This window comes from Bubalus kerabau, chromosome 17 (genome assembly GCF_029407905.1).
Source record: "Bubalus kerabau isolate K-KA32 ecotype Philippines breed swamp buffalo chromosome 17, PCC_UOA_SB_1v2, whole genome shotgun sequence".
Lineage (NCBI taxonomy): Eukaryota > Metazoa > Chordata > Mammalia > Artiodactyla > Bovidae > Bubalus > Bubalus kerabau.
In genome coordinates this window covers 54,952,584-54,970,946 of record NC_073640.1, presented here as the reverse complement: position 1 = coordinate 54,970,946, position 18,363 = coordinate 54,952,584, and the positions used below count along the sequence as shown (strand labels likewise).

At 44.4% G+C, this 18,363-nt stretch overlaps 2 pseudogenes; one reads left to right on the top strand and one right to left on the bottom strand.

Moving 5' to 3' along the window:
- Nucleotides 1-885: 885 nt before the first annotated feature.
- LOC129632430 (seminal plasma protein A3-like) lies at nt 886-3,505 on the bottom strand (annotated as a pseudogene).
- Nucleotides 3,506-16,063: 12,558 nt separating this feature from the next.
- Nucleotides 16,064-17,598, top strand: LOC129632160 (BRISC complex subunit Abraxas 2-like; annotated as a pseudogene).
- Nucleotides 17,599-18,363: the final 765 nt, after the last annotated feature.

The following is an 18,363-nucleotide window of genomic DNA, read 5'->3' as shown; positions in this document are numbered from 1 at the left end:
CCAGGTCTTCAGCTGTCAGTCAGACCCCCAGGAGGGACAATTGTGATGTGCTTTGATGTTCCATCGGGACCCCAAGGAAAGGAAAGGAAAACAAGATCCTGCCTGGTTAACCGGAGCACACTGAGACCCTCCCGTCTGATACACAGGTTTCTTTGTGGGACAAAGACCACACCTGCAGAGAAAGTGTTTATTGATTGGACCCATGCACAGCAGGCACAAGGCGGAGATGTAGGGAAAGAATTTCACCTCTGTCACTCAGAGCATCACCTTTGCTTGAGAGTTCTTGATTTTCTCCACTGAAGTTTCGAAGGCTTGATTGCATCCGTGGCCATGGGTGGATGCACTGGAGAGTAACTGAACATAATTTTGGGGTCAGTGTTAATGAAGTCTGTTTTGTTTCCCAGTCAGCCCCACAGAGGGCAAAGATCTGTTTCTTCTTTGCTTTCTGTTCATCCCATCTTGGCTCCTACTGTCTCAGGCCTGCTCCTAAGACTGTGTTGTCCTCTCTCTGCCCCTTTCTCACCTTCCTTCCATCTTCTCTTGCTACTGATCCTCCCCAGATACTCCTCTTTGCATTTGTCATCTTGCAATCTCTCTCTCTTCTGGATTCGCCTCTCCACTTCTCTCGCATTTTGCCCTTGTCTCTTCCTCTGTTTCCGTCTCTCCTTCCCCCTTTCCTCATCCTCATGTCTGTATCGTTCTCCTCGTGAACCTCTGCTCCTCACTCTTTGCCCTGCATCTTTCTCCTTCATCCCCTCTCTCCCCCTGCCTCTTCCCTCCTTCTCGCTCTGGCATCTTACTGCACCTCCTTACCCAGCCCTTCCTCTTCCCTGCTCACCCCTGTTTCTATCCATCCTCCCTGGACACTCCTATCTCTTTTTACTGCTAACAATACTTCCAAACTCCATCCTCGTCATAGTTTGAAGAGAGTGAGCACCAATAGCTCATAGTAATACTCCCAATTACTGTTCAAGTGTCATATGACTTGCCTTCATAGATAAAGGGAAAGACACATTTGGCATAGTCTGGAAAAATAGAAGGGATAGGTGAAAATATTAATTGCAGGAGGATTATTTTTAGTGTTATCAGGAGAAAGTGGGGCTTCCCTGGTAGTGCAGTGGTTAAGAATACCTTGCCATGCAAGAGACTCTGGTTCCACCTCTGGTCGGGGAAGATTCCACACACCGAGGAGGAAATAAGCATGGGCACCTCAACTACTGAACCCACGGGCTGCAACGACTGAAGCCCTTGTGCCTAGAGCCTGTGCCACCCAACAAGAGAAGCCACCACAGTGAGAAACCCACACACCAACAAAGAGGAGACCCCACTTGCTGCAACTGGAGAAAACCTGGGCCCAGCAACAAAGACTGAGCAGAGCCCTCCCCACCTCCCTCCCAAAAAAGAGAGAAAGGGACAGGAACGGAACACAGAGGGCTGGATCGGGAGACGCCTGAGGCTTCCCTCTAGGAGGCAATTTGGACTTTCCCCCTTCATCTGGGAAGCCAGGTGCTTCTCACACGAGGACAGGCTGCATGCTTACCTCTCTTAGTACAGTATTTCTATCTTCCTGTATAGTCTGCATCGAGGAACACCACAGGAATATGGAACCATGCAATGTGCAGTCAAAATACTTTTTGTTTCCATAGGTGAATGGGAAAACACATTTATCATCTGACAGAAGAAAGACATTGTTCACTTCTTTGGCACTTAGGGTTTCATGATGTCTGTGGTAACTCTAGCAAAATCTCCTTTCACGCCTGCCCATCAGCGCCAAGCCTGCTGTGTACAGAGCCCCTGCTAAGCATCGGGGATGCCAAGGTCAGTGTGGTGTGCTCCCTCCCTCAGGGACTAGGAAGGCTTCTCTAATTTTGGGAAGTTCCTACTTTACTGTTTTTTGATAGTGAAAAAAAAATCATTTGGATATATACACCTGTCTGTAAATACAAAGAAATACAAATGAAAAGTGACTAGTTGACATGTTAAAAATATACAAATTGTAAGGATTGGTGTACAAATGTGACTTTGGACAGTTTCTACTTCAGCATGTGGCACCAGCGCTGAAGCCTGGATTCTGGGTTCAGATTCCAGCCCTGCCATCTACACATAGTTCTGCTGTCTGGGATCGCCCCCTTGGGGGACGTGCACAGCTGCCTCCTCCCGTGACTGAGAGGGTGCTATGAGCTCCTGCCTGTAAAGTATCTCTGGAGAATCCCCATCAGTTCTGCTGCCGCACATGTTAATTTGTTGCCCTGGACTGTGGTTTGTTGTCGTTCTCTTCCCTTGTTGATTACCTTTGGTTTCTGCACCAGAAGCAATGTCTTCCATTTCTTTAGGAAGAATGAAGTAGTCCTCAGACAGCTGCTGATCTGGAAGAAAAGCAGGAGCAGAGGAGATGGACGGAGGAGGAGCAGGAACAAAGCAGGGTTAGGCTTAGGTGGGACGAATTGAGAGAGTACCACTGGCATATCCACACCACCCTGTGTAAAATAGACAGCTAGTGGGGAGCTGCTACATCACGCAGGGAGCCCAGCCCACCCTTTGTGTTTTCAACCTAGAGGAGTAGGATGGTGGGTGGGGCTGGAAGGAGTCGCAAGAGGGAAGGTATATATATATATATATATATATATATATATATATATAAACTCTGTAAAGCACTTATTCTCCAATTAAAAATTTTAAAAAACAAACACACACAAAAAATAACATCAACAACTAAAAAAACCAAAACAAAACAAAGCAGGGCCATGACCAGAATATCATCTATAGTAGGACCTGCCTAGCATCTCTAACTTGTATTTTCTTTTCTATTTTGAAGTCCTTGTTTACCTGAACAAGATACTCGAAGACCAGGAGCTAAGCAGAATAGGGGAGGGAGACCCTGACACGTTCTCACCGCTCCCCTATGAACATCCATGAATTCCACCACAAAGTCAGGGTCTGCTGTAGTGTACTGTTCATTGGACCTGCCCTGAGACCACACTGTCCCTGTGACTGGGCTGGCCCAAAAGCTGGTTCTGGTTTTTCCATATGATGTTATGACAAAACCAAGTGAACTCTTTTCTTGGCCAACCCAATATTTCAAACAGTCAACTCTACAAACATCAAAAGCTCTTCATTTGAACAAAATAACCAACCCTGGGAGGAGGTTGCCTGTGTCTGGGACGGTGCAATGGAGATTCAGGAATGAGGCAGCTCTCAAAAAGGCCTTTAGCTTTGCTGCCAAACTCATCTGTGTTTCAATTTCATAGAGTTTCTTGAATAGTAAATAAAATGTGAAGCCCTTCATAATGCGTGTCCTTCGGGACGTACTCAAGAAATGGGAGATGGTTTGTCACTGCTATTATTATTATTAGCATCATGACCTTAATTATCAGTCCATGTCTGGGGCAGGGTCTTTCTCACCATTTCTAGCCTGTCACCCCCTCTCACCTCCATTCATAGGGTCCAGTTGTAGAAATATAGACATGCCAGCCCAAATCAGAAAGAGCCCCAAATGCAGTGCCATGGTAGCTTGCTCTCCTGTGGCTGACCAAGTCATTTTGCTTCTTAAATAACTGAGACCCCAACACCCCTTCAACCTGATAGGAATCAACCTCACCTGGTCAGTGCTTGATCATTCCTCAACCTGAGAGCATGCTGTTCAAGTTTATCTCTCAGATGGAAAGTACAGGACATTGGCTGGCAGTTAAATGTTGCCAAGCCTCAGTGGTTTGAAATGCATTTAAAATGAGACCTAGGGCTTTGAATTCTGCGTCAAGGTGCAAGTTTGATCCCTGGTTGGGGAACTAAGATCCTGCAAGCTGCGTGGTGTGGCCGAAATAAAAGACACTAATGACTTCCCAGTTGTAAAGAGAGCACTGATAGGCAAAATATCTGTTCAGTTCAGTTCAGTCACTCAGTCGTGTCTGACTCTGCGACCCCATGAATCGCAGCACACCAGGCTTCCCTGTCCATCACCAACTCCCGGAGTTCACTCAGACTCACGTCCATCGAGTCGGTGATGCCATCCAGCCATCTCATCCTCTGTCGTCCCCTTCTCCTCTGCCCCCAATCCCTCCCAGCATCAGAGTCTTTTCCAATGAGTCAACTCTTCACATGAGATGGCCAAAATACTGGAGTTTCAGCTTTAGCATCATTCCTTCCAAAGAAATCCCAGGGCTGATCTCCTTCAGAATGGACTGGTTGGATCTCCTTGCAGTCCAAGGGACGCTCAAGAGTCTTCTCCACACCACAGTTGAAAAGCATCAATTCTTCGGTGCTCAGCTTTCTTCACAGTCCAACTCTCACATCCATACATGACCACTGGAAAAACCATAGCCTTGACTAGACGGACCTTTGTTGGCAGATATGCCTAATCAATCACTTAAAATAACAAGCAGGGTTCTATGTGACTCTGTTGATAATACATTTGAACATTTGGGGAGAAACTAAGGAATATAATGACCTTGGTTGGTTGCTCCTAATGTCATCAGACAAAATGGTGAAAGAAAAAGATGAGCTCAGGCACTCACACTTTTAGCCCAAGTGCTGCCTAAATGCCTTAAGACTTTCTTGACCCCTTTCTCCTAGAGCTGCTGGGCTGAAATTGCTGGAAATCAAACATAGAACTTCATCCTGCCATTGGCTGATTTTCCAACTTGATTACAAGGCATGTTGAACCCGTAGTCACTCAAGTTGTCTTCTGGTTTTCTTTTTGTTTGCTTGTTTGGCTGCGTCTCGTGATACAGGGGTTCTTAGTTCTACAGCCAGGGATGGAACCCAAGCCCCCTTGCAATCGAAGCTCAGAGTCTTAACCACTGGCCCACCAGGGAAGTCCCTGTCTCCTGTTTTTGTTCTGCTCTCTGCTAAGTCGCTTCAGTCGTGTCTGACTCTGCACAACCCCATAGACAGCAGTCCACCAGGCTCCCCCGTCCCTGGGATTCTCCAGGCAAGAACACTGGAGTGGGTTGCCATGTCCTTCTCCAGTGCATGAAAGTGAAAAGTGAAAGTGAAGTTGCTCAGTCGTGTCCGACTCTTAGCGACCCCATGGACTGCAGCCTTCCAGGCTGCTCCATCCATGGGATTTTCCAGGCAAGAGTACTGGAGTGAGGTGCCATTGCCTTCTCCAACTGTCTTTGTTAGCATATAGTATTTATGATATAAGCTTATTTTTTTTACTAAATAATTTTTATTTCAGTATAGTTACTTTGGGCTTCCCTGGTGGCTCAGTGGTAAAGAATCTGCCTGCCAGTGCAGGAGACACGAATAGATCCCAGGGTCAGGAAGATCCCCTGGAGAAGGAAATGGCAACCCACTCTGATATTCTTGCCTGGGAAATCTCAGGTGCAAAGGAGCCTGGTGGGCTACAGTTCATGGGGTCACAAAAGTGTCGGTTACGACTTACTGACTAAACAACAGCATTGTAGCTGCTTTACAATGTTGGATTAGCTTCTACTACATAGCAAAATGAGTCAGCCATACATATATACATATCCCCTTCTTTCTCGATTTCCCTCCCATTAGGCCCTGTGTACTATCAGGATTACAAGTGTCTCATTGGTAAAGAATCCTCTTGCCAATACAGGAGACCCACAAGAGGCAGGAAATAAGGGTTCAGTCCCTGGGTCGGGAAGATCCCCTGGAGAAAGGAATGGCAAGCCACTCCAGTATTCTTGCCTGGAGAATTCCATGGACAGAGGAGCCTGTCAGGCTACAGTCCATGGGGTCGCAAAGAGTCAGACACAATGGAGTGACTAACTTTCACTCATTCACTCAGACAAATATCATATGAAATCACTCACATTTGGAATCTTTTTTTTTTTTTTTAAGATATAAACGAACTTATTTACAAAGCAGAAGCAGAGTGTATACAGTTTGAAAACAAATGGTTACCAAAGGGGAAACATGGAGGCTGGGAGGGATAAATCAGGAGCTTGGGATGAGCGCATTCACCCTGCTCTATATAAGATAGACAACCAATGAGGACCTACTGTGTAGCACGGGGAACTCTACCCAATACTCTGCGAGAGCCTGTATGAGAAAAGAATCTAAAAGAGAATTAATATATGTATATGCATAACTAAATAACTGCTATACGCCTGAAACTAACACAACAGGGTGTGTGCTCAGCCACGTCAGTCATGTCCGACTCTTTGCCACCCTATGGGCTGTAGCCCACCAGGCTCATCTGTCCATGGGGATTCTCCAGGCAAGAATACTGGAGCGGGGTTCCATGGCTTCCTCCAGGGGATCTTCTCGACCTAGGAATCGAAATCACGTCTGCCCGCATCTCCTGCATTGCAGGTGGATTCTTTACCCACTGAGCCACCTGGGAAGCCCACACAACATGGTAAAACAACAACACTCCATAAAATTAAAATATTAAATAAATAAAGGATTTGTTCTTTCATGACCTATCTGAAATGTTATTTCTGTCTGGAAATATATTGGGACTGCTCTCTGGTCAGGTCTTGCCAGTTTTCTTACTTCCTTCTTGCAGTTAAATTGTCCCCCTTCCCCAGTGGACTGTAATCTTTGGAAGAACCAGCTGGACTGGGCTCTCTGCCCTGGCATCATTCCTTAATGTAGAACGTGGCACAAATTTGGTCCCCCGATGTTTTTCAAAGGGCATGTTACCCTTTTAAAAAAATCAGATATTCTGGAGAGCAATATATGAGTTAGTAGTTGAATTTGAATACGACAAAGTTAAATTCACAAGTGTCAGAAATAATAAAGGACCTGGAAGCCAGAGCCTAATCTTTAGAGGCTGTGGGAGCTGGTGATGACCTTTAAGTCACCATTCAGGTGAAGTTGCCATTCTTGGCTTCTATGATGTGGAGACTGATAACTGAAACTAAAACTAAAAACCTGGAGAAGAGCACAGCAACAATCCAGTATTCTTGCCTAGAGAATCCCATGGACAGAGGAACCTGGCGGGCTGCAGTTCATAGGGTTTCACAGTGTCAGACACAACTGAAGCGACTTAGCGTGCACAAAACTAAAAACCAGGTGATATTAAAGGCTATCCAGTTAGGGAACCTAGAAAAACTTCACCTGTGTGTCCAGAAAAGCAGCAAAGAAATTTTCATTTTTGTCACTCTAAATGGATTACAAAGAAACATTTATTTAGGGACCTGCCTGGCAGTTAAGACTCTGAAGTTCCATCCCTGGTTGGGGGAACTAAGATCCCACATGCTAGCACTGTGTGGCCAAAAAAAAAAAAAAAGAAGAAGAAATATTTCTTTAAGGAAATACACTGAATATCAGTAGAACAGCAAAAGTCTGTGAGATTTGGAATGATGCTCTGCATGCACCTCCAACTCTGGGTGATGAAAGTAACATTAACTGGGTGTAGCAAAAAGAAGGTTCCTGGGCTTCCCTGCAGGTCCAGTGGTTAAGAATCCACTTTGAAATGCAAGGGACACCAGTTCTATCCTTGGTTCAGGAAGATCCCACAGGCCTCAGGGCAACTGAACCCATGCACTACAAGTACTGAGCCCATGAGCCACAATTACTGAAGCCATCACACCATAGAGCCCGGGCTCTGTGACAAGAGGAGCCAGAACAATGTGAAGACTTCAAGCAGCCCTGGAGAGTAGTCCCTACTTACCAAACTAGAGAAAGCCCTCACTCAGCAAGAAAGACCCTTAAAAATAAAAAATTAAAAAATAGAAGCCGGATTCCCTCATCCCCCTTCTCCAGCCAACGACTATATAGCATCATTGTCAGTGGGGCAGGCTTCCAGCTTTACTCACCCCACTCAATTCCGTGTCGCAGATGGATAGAGGGAAATTTCAGGCAAGTGCGATCAAGAGGTTAGAGACTGTCTCCTCCAACGCAACTTCAATCATGGGGCTGAGGCGCCATTCAACAATAGCAAGCTGAGAATACAGAGATCTCCATCACCCTTACACCAGCCTGCTTGTAGTGAAGATTCTACATGCCAGGAGAAGCAAGCCAAGAAGACCAGAGGCTACCACCCCTGCCAAGTGTCCTGTTTGCCAGGAGCCGGCGGTGAGGAGCTCCACTCGTGGCAAAGGTATGAGGAAGGAGGCTCGGCATATCAAAGGCGGGATCGAGCCTCAGGAGTCCCCCTGGAAATTCTCGAGCATCTACCCCCAAAACCAGAGTCTGCCTACTTTCTGCTTTGTGCTCTCACCTACACCTCTGACTTTACGGAGGGCTGTCCCCCACTACCTCTCTATGAAAAAAGAAATAACTTATAGCTCCAGTTAATAATTCCTGGGTCTGACAGTGTTTCAACCCACAAATTCCTTTGGAAGTCCTCTAGCCTGCCTTAATAGGTTTTTCCGGCCACATGTGATTGTTCAGAGCCTCCCAACTGTGAGAGGCATGAGAAGTTCTAAACTGTCTAAATACAAATTCCTTTGAGCAGTTAAAAGATTGATTAGAAATTGTATTGGTGAAGGGTTTTTCACTTGTTGGGCCAATGTTTGCTGCTAAGTCTCCATATCCCTTACCTACTGTGTCCTTGGCAGTGTATTGATGCATATAATGGGTGTATAGAAATGTAAGTAGTAGCCTCAATGTTTGTAACCTTGGACCCTTGAGTTAATTCTTTTCTTGACTGAGCCCACCTCACCTTTGCTCTGTAGGAATGCAACTTTATCCAATGCTTTTTGGAGGTTGGCGCCTGACTTTAGAATAATCACCTTTAGAGAAAAATAAGTTTCCTAAAATGTTAACAGGCCTCCTGGCCAGAAGATGATGTAAATCACCTAAATTTTTGCATATGATAAGTTTGAAAGCCTGGCTTCGATTAGGATCAGAAACTGCTGACCTTGCATGACTCTACCCCTTCCCCCATTATCCTCTATGCATAACTTAAGGTACAAAAACTACTTTGGAAAATAAAGTGCGGGCCTTGTTCACCGAAGCTTGGTCTCCCCATGTCGTTCTTTCTCTCACCTTCTGGCTGAATTATTCAGCCTCTTTTCTCCACTAAATTTTCTCACTGAGCTATCCTTATTTAACCACTCTTTATATCTTTAATTAACATTTAAGTAAGCAATTGTTTCCTGATCCTCGCCGATGCCGTCCCCGCTTCGAAACCCCTGACTCCACTGGGGCTGGACCCCGGCACCTGTTAATAATAAAGCGGGTGTGGCATTCTGAAAAAATCTCTCCACTGTCCTTGCCTCCAGCTCCCAAACTGTGGCTCAGAGATACAGATAAGAACAAAGAGCTTTAAGGTTCTTCACACAGAAAGCGACTTTAGTTGGAACAGAAAGGGAGGCTGGGGGTGGGGGGTGGGGGGTAGTTCATGACTAAGGACACTCTGCAAACAATGCAGATCAAAAATAATTTTTTTTGATGAAGGCCATTTTTTAAGTCTTTATTGAATTTGTTACAATATTGCTTCTGTTTTATGTTTCGGTGGGTTTTTTTTGGCTGTGAGATATGTAGGATCTTAGTTCCCTGCTGCTGCTGCTAAGTCGCTTCAGTCATGTCCGACCAGGGATCAAATCTGCATCCCCTTCAGTGGAAGCGGAAGTCTTAACTGGACTGCCAGGGACATCCCCAACAATGGAGATTTTGGTGGTAAGCAATAAAGAGGAGACTAGTAGCCCCACTGTGTCAACTAATTAGGCTCACTGTCTAACAAAAGAGAACTAGGGAAAGAGATAACTAACAGGAGTCCTCTGGGGTTAGGACAAACTCAAAGCTTGGCCTCAGAAATGACCCTTGACTGAATTTAATAGAGTCTGAATGTAAAGCAATTTATATCCCAGGTACTGTCAAAAACAATAGGATAGGTGCTTTCCTGGTGGTCCAATGGTTAAGAATCCACCTGCCAATGCAGGGAACACGGGTTCCATCCCTGGTCCGGGAAGATTTCACATGCTGTGGGCCAGCTAAGCTCATGGGCCACAATTACTGAGCCCTAGAGCCTGTCCCCTGCAGCAGGGGAGGCCACAGCAATGAGAAGCCTGTGCACTGCAGCAAGAGGGCAGCCCCTGCTCACCGCAACGAGGCAGTAGCCTATGCACAGCAGCAAAAAAAGGCCCATTGCAGCCAAAAATAAATTTAAATTAAAAAAAAAAGCCAATAGAATAATCAGCCAGAAACTAGTGGAACTTAAGAGCTGGGTGTGATAACCAGAGAGATTGAGGGAAAGACAGACGGCTTTGGTAGAACCACTGTCTTTCCAGGTAGACTGTGTGTATGCCCAAAGGAGGTGCCCTCCCAAAGGGAAGACTAACATCAGAGGCTCTCTGCAGAGAAAATAGACATCACTGAAATAGTCTAGTCAAGTCACTGAACAAACAAAAAGACAAGCAAAGAACAACAAAAGGAAGCCTTGTTGTTTATTATTATTGCTGGTTTTAATCAGTATTCAGAGTAGGGACAATATATTATATAAAATGTTCAGGTTTCAATAAAAATGTTGGACACATAATGATACAAGAAAGTATGACTCTTGTACAAAGTTGCAGGTTACAAAATAAATGTAAAAATCAATTGTATTTCGATACACTGGCAATGAATACTCTAAAAACAAAATTAATAAGAATATCAAAAATAATAAAACACTTGTTCAGTTGCTAAAGAAGCACAAGAGTTATTTTAAAAAATCAGAAAATATTTCTGAAAGAAATTAAGAAAGGCCTAAATAAATGGAAAGACCCCATGTTCATGGATTGGAAGACCTAAAATACTGTTAAGATGGCCCGTGCCCTTGCGCTTAGTCACTCAGTCGTGTCCGACCCTTTGAGACTTCAGGGAGGGACTGTAGCCCGCCAGGCTCCTCTATCCCATGGGATTTCCCAGGCAAGAATGCTGGATTGGGTTGCCATTTTCTTCTCCAGGGGATCTCCTGATCCAGCGATTGAACCCATGTCTCCTGAATTGCAGGCAGATTCTTTACTATCTGAGCCACCAGGGAAGCCCATTAAGATGGCAATACCCCCAAACTGATCCAGAGATTCAACCCAGTCCTTATAAAAACTCCAGCTTTCTTCTTATTCTAAAATGTGTACGGAAACTCAAGGGACCCAGAATAATCTAAACAGTCTTTTTTTTTTTTTTTTTTCAAGATTTGTGGTTTAAAGTCATTTAATTTTTTTTTTACTTTGGCCATGCCACACAGCTATTGGGATCTCCGTTCTCTGACCAAGCATTGGATCTGGGCCATGGCAGTGAAAGCCCAGAATCCTAACCACTAGGTCACCAGAGAACTGCCCAAACTAGTCAATTTATACAAGTGATATTTTGCTACAAAATAATTTACTTACTTTAAAAAAATACATATAGTGCAAATTTAATGTGTTGCACACCTAAAGATTATGTCTGCCACATTTTATCTGTTCCCCCAGTCATGGATATCTGAGTTGCCTCCGACTCCCTACAAAAAAGCACAGAGGGATTATACAAATTGTAGTTCTAAAATTTTTAGTGTAGAGCAAGGAACAGATAAATGGCCCAATAAATGATTATTGTCTTCATTAACATTAAACAATAATAAAAGAATCTGAACAACTCATTTTGCAACCCCTGATCAAAACTCACCTCCCACTCTGACATCACTGCCGTAAACGAGGATGTGCCCACCTGGCTACTAAGACATCATCACAAAATAGAGGAATTTTCAAATTCTTACCTTTCTGCAGTGCTCATCCTTCTCAGACTTCTGCCTCTCTTCTTGTCTACTCTCTAGAACTTACTGCCTTTCTTTTTTCTCATTAGCATCAAGTTTCAGGTAATCAGCGGCAGTTGGTGATGGTTAGTTTTGTTGTTTCTTTTTTTAACAGATTTCTTTGGAAAGGGTTATTGGAGGAATAAGGAGTTTAGGGTTTTATTATTCAGCCTTTACATTTTATTTATTTATTCGTTTATGGCTGCACTGTGTCTTCATTGCTTTGAGTGGGCTTTCTCTACTTGTGGCAAGCTGGGGCTACTCTTCATTGCGGTGTGTGGGCTCTATACTCCAGCTCAGTACTTGTATCGTATAGGTTTAGTTGCTCCACAGCATGTGGGATCTTTCCAGACCAGGAATTGAACCCATGTCCCCTGCATTGGCAGACAGATTCTTAACCAAAACTAGGGACTGCCAGGGAAGTCCCTAGTTTTGTTGTTTAAGAGGAATGTGTGTGCATGCAAAGTAGAAGTTTGAAAGTGAAAAGTGAAAGTGTTAGTCAGTCGTGTCTAACTCTGCGAGTCCATGGACTGTAGTCCACCAGGCTCCTCTGTCTGTGGAATTCTCCAAGCAGGAATACTGGAGTGGGAAGCCATTCCCTTCTCCAGGGGAGTTTTCCTGACCCAGGAGTCAAATCCACATCTCCTGTATTGCAGGCAGATTCTTTACCATCTGAGTCACCAAGGAAGCCCCAACAGCGGAAGTTTGGTTCACTTCAATCAGCAGTTCTGGAAGACCCATACATCAAGTTTCCAGTCACATTTTATGGATGCTATTAAGTCATAAAGCTGTCGGAAACAGTGCCTGTCCCTGAAGTGTTGTTACCTTGTCTGGAGAGGTTATACATTGTGTGGGAACAGTATGATATTGAAGGGAAGCTAGCAGGTAGGTACGCCAGGGCTCTGCGGAGGGAGATCAGTGCCAGCAAAGTCAAGAAAGGTCTGGTGGAGTTGCAAGGAGGCATCTAGTGAGGCCCTCCAGGGTGGGTAAGTGGGAACAGGAGATGGAGTTTCAGAGAGGGAAGGACATGAACACAGCCCTGGAGGGAGCAATGAGTATCATGGGTGATGTGGAGGCTGACGTGGGTGGGTGAAGTATCTACATGGCAGGGTTATATTTTGCTATCACTTGTATCTGCCCACATTCCTGTTCTTTTTTTTCCCATATTTTTGGCTGCACTAGGTCTTCCTTGCTGCGCACAGGCTTTCTCTAGTTGCAGTGCCCGAGCTTCTCATTGTGGTAGCTCTCTTGCTACAGAACACAGGCTCTAGGGCATGTGGGGTCAGTAGTTTCTGCGCACGCGGGCTTAGTTGCCTCGCAGCATGTGGGATCGTCCTAGGACAAGGATGGAACTAGTGTCCCCTGCACTGCAAGGTGAACTCGTGACCACTGGACCAAGGGGGAAGCCCCCCATTCTTTATATTACTTCTCTTGCCCTGTCTCCTCCGGTCAGTCAGTAGGCCTATTACCCTAGAAATGCAAGGAGACAAAAACACCTTTATGTTGAGCCTTGAAGTTTCAAAAGAGATTATGTAAAATGAAATGGAAGTAGATGTGATTCCAAAGGCCTAACTTTTGCTTATTAGACATGGAATTTTTAAGTTTCAGTGTAAGAATGAAGGCTTTATGGCATGATAGGTTTTTTTGTTTGCTTGTTTTTAAGCTATCCATCTTATAGAATTTCAGTTTCTTGGTCAGGGATTGAACCTGGGCCCTAGTGTTTGTTGGCAGTCAAAATCTTGGCTTTCTCTGCCCCCCAAAAAGAAATAAAAATACAGAGACAGAGTTGAAAAAAATAGGTGGCTTTAATTCTCAGCTGGCAGAGGGGGAACACTAGGTTCATACCTCAAGAACTGTGCCCACCCCACCGTGAGGAGTCTGCTGCTGCTGCTGCTAAGTCACTTCAGTCGTGTCCGACTCTGTGCGACCCCATAGACAGAAGCCCATCAGGCTCCCCCGTCCCTGGGATTCTCCATGCAAGAACACTGGAGTGGGTTGCCATTTCCTTCTCCAATGCATGAAAGTGAAAAATGAAAGGAAGTCGCTCAGTCGTGTCTGACTCTTAGCGACCCCATGGACTACAGCCTACCAGGCTCCTCTATCCATGGGATTTTCCAGGCAAGAGTACTGGAGTGGGGTGCCATTGCCTTCTTCAGTGAGAAGTCTAGGGGCTTATATAACATGAAGGCTCGAAATCAGGGGTCAGTGATGAGGATCAAAGGTGTTAAGATCTTGTCTTCTTCCTCTTGCATTGTTTCCAAATAGTCACAGACTGGTGTCAGGTAGCCTCTGGCAGTCTGGTGGCCCAGAAGTTGGGTCCATTGTCTTCTGTGCGTTGTTACAGAGGTCTTCTTTCTGATCTGTAAGAAGAAAAAAACTACAAGGGTTGGTTTGCAGAGAGTGGTAAGCACCAGATACAGGATGTAAATAGCATAGAATCAAAGGATAAGAGGTATGAAATGTAGCTCATGCAGAATTAGGGGTCAGAAAAGAAAATTTAGTTGCAGACTACAAATAAGAAAGTGAAAGTGAAGTTGCTCAGTTGGATCTGACTCTTTGTGACCCCATGGACTGTAGCCTACCATGATTCTCCATCCATGGGGTTTTCCAGGCAAGAATGCTGGAGTCCATGGGGTTTTCCAGGCAAGAATGCTGGAGTGGGTTGCCATTCCCTTTTCCAGGAGATCTCCCCAACCCAGGGATTGAACCCAGGTCTCCCACATTGTAGGCAGATGCTTTACCATCTGAGCCACCAGGGAAGTCACACAAATAAGAAACAAAGTATAAACATCCCTGTGGCTCAAATGGTAAAAAAATTTGCCTGCAATGTGGGAGATCCAGGTTCAATCCCTGGGCCAGGAAGATCCTCCGGAGAAGGGAATCACTACCCACTCCAGTATTCTTGCTTGGAGAATTCTATGGACAGAAAAGCCTGGCAGGCTATAATCCTTGGGGGTTGCAAAGAGTCAGACACGACTGAACTACTAACGTTTTCACTTTCAAAGTAAAAACTAGGAATGTTCAGGCCTGTTACTGTTCTGTTTATCTTCTTTGTTCTCAGAAAAGAGAAAGAAAAACTCATTCCTCTTTTTTCCTTTTCACTGCAAAATAGGCCCTCAGCAGTGAGAGGGCCAAGTCTCCAACCACTGGACTGGCAGGGAATGCTTATGGCATGATTGCTGAAAAACAAAAAATGGATATGAGAAGAATGCATGCTAGTGGCCTGTGGCTGGTGGGTAATAAATTCCAGGGTCTAGGTCCCATCTCTTTCCCAAGGACCTTAGGAAAAAGCAAGTCTCTATGAAATTATCTTTTCTCCAGAACTTGGAGGAATTTCATCAATTATATGGGATTCCTAGGCTGCTTCAGATTCCTGGAGGACCTCAGTGGGATTTGAGAGCAGTTGGAAGAGGCTCCAAAGTGGTTAAGAGGGGTGACAGAGCTCACAGGGCCTGCATGGAGCCCATGAACACCAGACCGGATCAAAGGCTTCCCATTGGAAGCCAGCAGGAATTGAAGCTGAGAACCAGACATCAGTGAAAACTTGAACTTCAGCAGCACGAGGGGTGAAAACTAGACAGTCACCTCCTTCCCACCAGCGCTACAGCAAAGCTGTGGATAAAGAGAGTGGAAAAGAAAAGAAGTCCTGAATTGATTGATTAGATCTGAAATGAGGCTTCCCCAATGACTCAGGCGGTAAAGAATCTGCCTGCAATGCAAGAGACCTGGGTTCAATCCCTGGTTCAGGAAGATGCCCTGGAGAAGGGAATGGCAACCTCCTTCAATATTCTTGCCTGGAAAATCACACGAACAGAGGAGCTTGGCAGACTACAGTCCATGAGGTTTCAGTCAGACACGACGGAGTGACTAAGCACGAGCAGGGGATCTGAAATGACTGAGAACACCCCGGCTGAATTTGTAACAATTTATTCAAACAGGTTAAGTTTCTTCTTCTTCTTTTAATAATTACTTGGCCCTGCTGGGTCTTGGTTGCAGCATGAGAGCTCTTGATTGTGGCATGTGAGATCTAGTTCCCTGACCAGAGATTAAACTGGGCTCCCTGCAGTGGAAGCAGTCTTAGCCACTGGATCACCAGGGAAGTCCCAAACTGATTAGGTTTTACCTACCACTAGGTAGCAGCAGCAGGTAGAATGGGGAATTGTTATAAACAAAAGTATCATAAAAATTAATCATACATTTGAATAGTTTATTATTTATATTATGACATTAGAAAGTTTGCACACTTGAGTTTTTGGCCTGAGAAATTTGTTCATGCCATGTCAAGCTTATTAGCATATTATAATTTTTAAAATACCAAAACTATTCACAGGCCAAATTTTTTTAAATGGTAGCTCTCCTTCATTCACTCAGGAATGTCTTCTGCAACTGTATTCAGTGCCATTAAGAAACCAGTGTCAGATTTCAATCATGGCAGCTTCCATTTCGGGCTACACCTTCAGGGCTGTGTGTTTCCACAGGGCCAACAGCAACGCTGACCACCTGCAACTCTCTTCTTCCATTCCTCTCAGGAAGGATTTTTGCTGGGAGAGGTAAGGCAAGAGGAAACCTTCAGCATCGATGACTCCCAAGTCAGCAACACATAATTTCTGCAAGTAATTGAAATCCATAACCATCATCCTTGTTCAAGACTTTTTAGTTTTTCTGACTATGCAAGCAAAGTTAATGAAGAGAGCTTGGATAGGATTCTTAAAGATCGGAGAAAGAAAGTTATTGGGTGGTACCGATTCCAGTGAAACACGCAGCAGCAGATGTCATACAGACAGAAAGTGATCCATAAGCAGCTCACCTGCACCGTCGTGGTGGCCGACCTCATCTTCCTCCCCTTCAGCTTCATCTCCATGCCAACAATTCCATTCATGCTTTAGAATATGTTCTCTTTAGATAGAAGGTATAATTAAAGGCTATCCCTCACTATTCCCAATCTAGGCAATACTAGCCAGCAAGAGTATAAGGTATCTTCAGTGCCAAATACTTCGCAGAATTATGCCAAAGTTATTAAAGAACATGGTACTGACTTTTTTGACAAGGACAGACGAATGAAAGACATCAGGGCAATTTATCAGGTTTACAATGCACTTCAGGAGAAAGTGCAAGCAATGTGTGCAGCCATAGAAAAGAGCGAGTGAGTTGTTGAATCTTGTCAGGCAGAAGTGAATCAATTAAGAAGACAGATCACTCAGAGGAAGAATGAAAAGGAACAAGAAAGACGATTGCCACAGGCAACGCTGAGCAGACAGATGCCATCTGAAAGTGTGGACCCCACCTTCAGCCCTCAGATGCCCTATCCAGGGTTCACAGCAGAAGGTCAAAGTACAGCTGGAGATGCAGAGGCCTCAGACCCGCCTCCGCCTAATTCTGATCTTCACCCAAATAATCAAGAAAGTACTCTGAGTCATTCTCACATGGAAACTAGCATCTTTATGCCTCGACCTCAAGCCATGGACTCCTCCAGTTATGCCTCCACCAGTGCTGGACTGAAATATCCTGAAAGTGGAACAGACCCCCTCCTTCCCACAGAGCAGATGGAGACGGTGCTGAGGAATCAGACGACAGTGATCGTGAAAATTTGATTGACCCTACAGAGTCCTCTAATAGTGAATACTCACATTTAAGGGATTCTTGACTCATGATACATCCTGACGAGGGCTCCAGGAACGCTCAGACCTCCCAGATTTAACTGAACGCAAGAAACTCTCCAGTTAGCACTGTTTTTCTTAATCGCTAATTGAGAGAATTTTTGAGGACTTCCTCTTGGGGGAGAACTGCTTTCTCAGACCCTGGACTCCCCAAGACAAGAGTTTTTGGCCACAGACTTTGGAGGAGCCTCCAAGGGGTCCATGCGGGGTCCTCGCCTGCAGACGCAGTGTGCAAGGCTCACAACAGAGTCATTAAGATAATCAAATTGTCCGAATTCTGGTGCAATTCATGATGTACCAGTAAATTTAGGCAAAGATAAATTTATCAATGTCGTTTCTGTTCTTTAAAATAATTTGGAAATTAGAGACTAAGCACAATTAGTCTATAAATGTTCTATAAACAAAAACCTTATCTCTTGCACTATCATGCCTTGAAATTTACTTTTTCAAAGGAAAACTAGTTTAGCAGCAACATTCAAAGATTGGAACAAATCATATGTACCTTCTTTTGTCTGCATGACTTTGTGAGATCAAAAGAGAGGGCTTTGTTTCCACTTTTTTTCTACTAGCCTGCTATGTGTTGTCACTTAAAATGGTTGCCTTTAAAAAAAAATGTAGAAATACTAATTACCAGTGAGTAATCATCCAAATAAGTATGTCATAAAATAAATTACTTATTTTTCTTTCAGGGAATTCCAGTGACTGTTGTGTTGCACTAGCCATGTTTATGGTCTCTGTTCTGGAGTCTTAAATGAAAGACACACAACAGTATAACAGAAAGGAGTTATGTTCTAGACCTGAGTTTTACAAGGAACAGACTCCAGACTCCGTGGATTTAGCCAAGTTCGTACATAAAGGTGGTAACTTGTGTAGATCTTCTGACAAATCCTAGTGTTAGTCTTATCTATGGAAGAAAGACATCTAATAAACTGTTTGGGAAGCTTGGTTATTGAATAGAGATTCATTTTCAATCGGAATAACCATACTTTTTTAAGTTACCGTTCAGCATATAGCTGTGGAATGTGTAGAGACTTTCCTTGGGGATGCACTTAACATTTTTATTTACTGCTT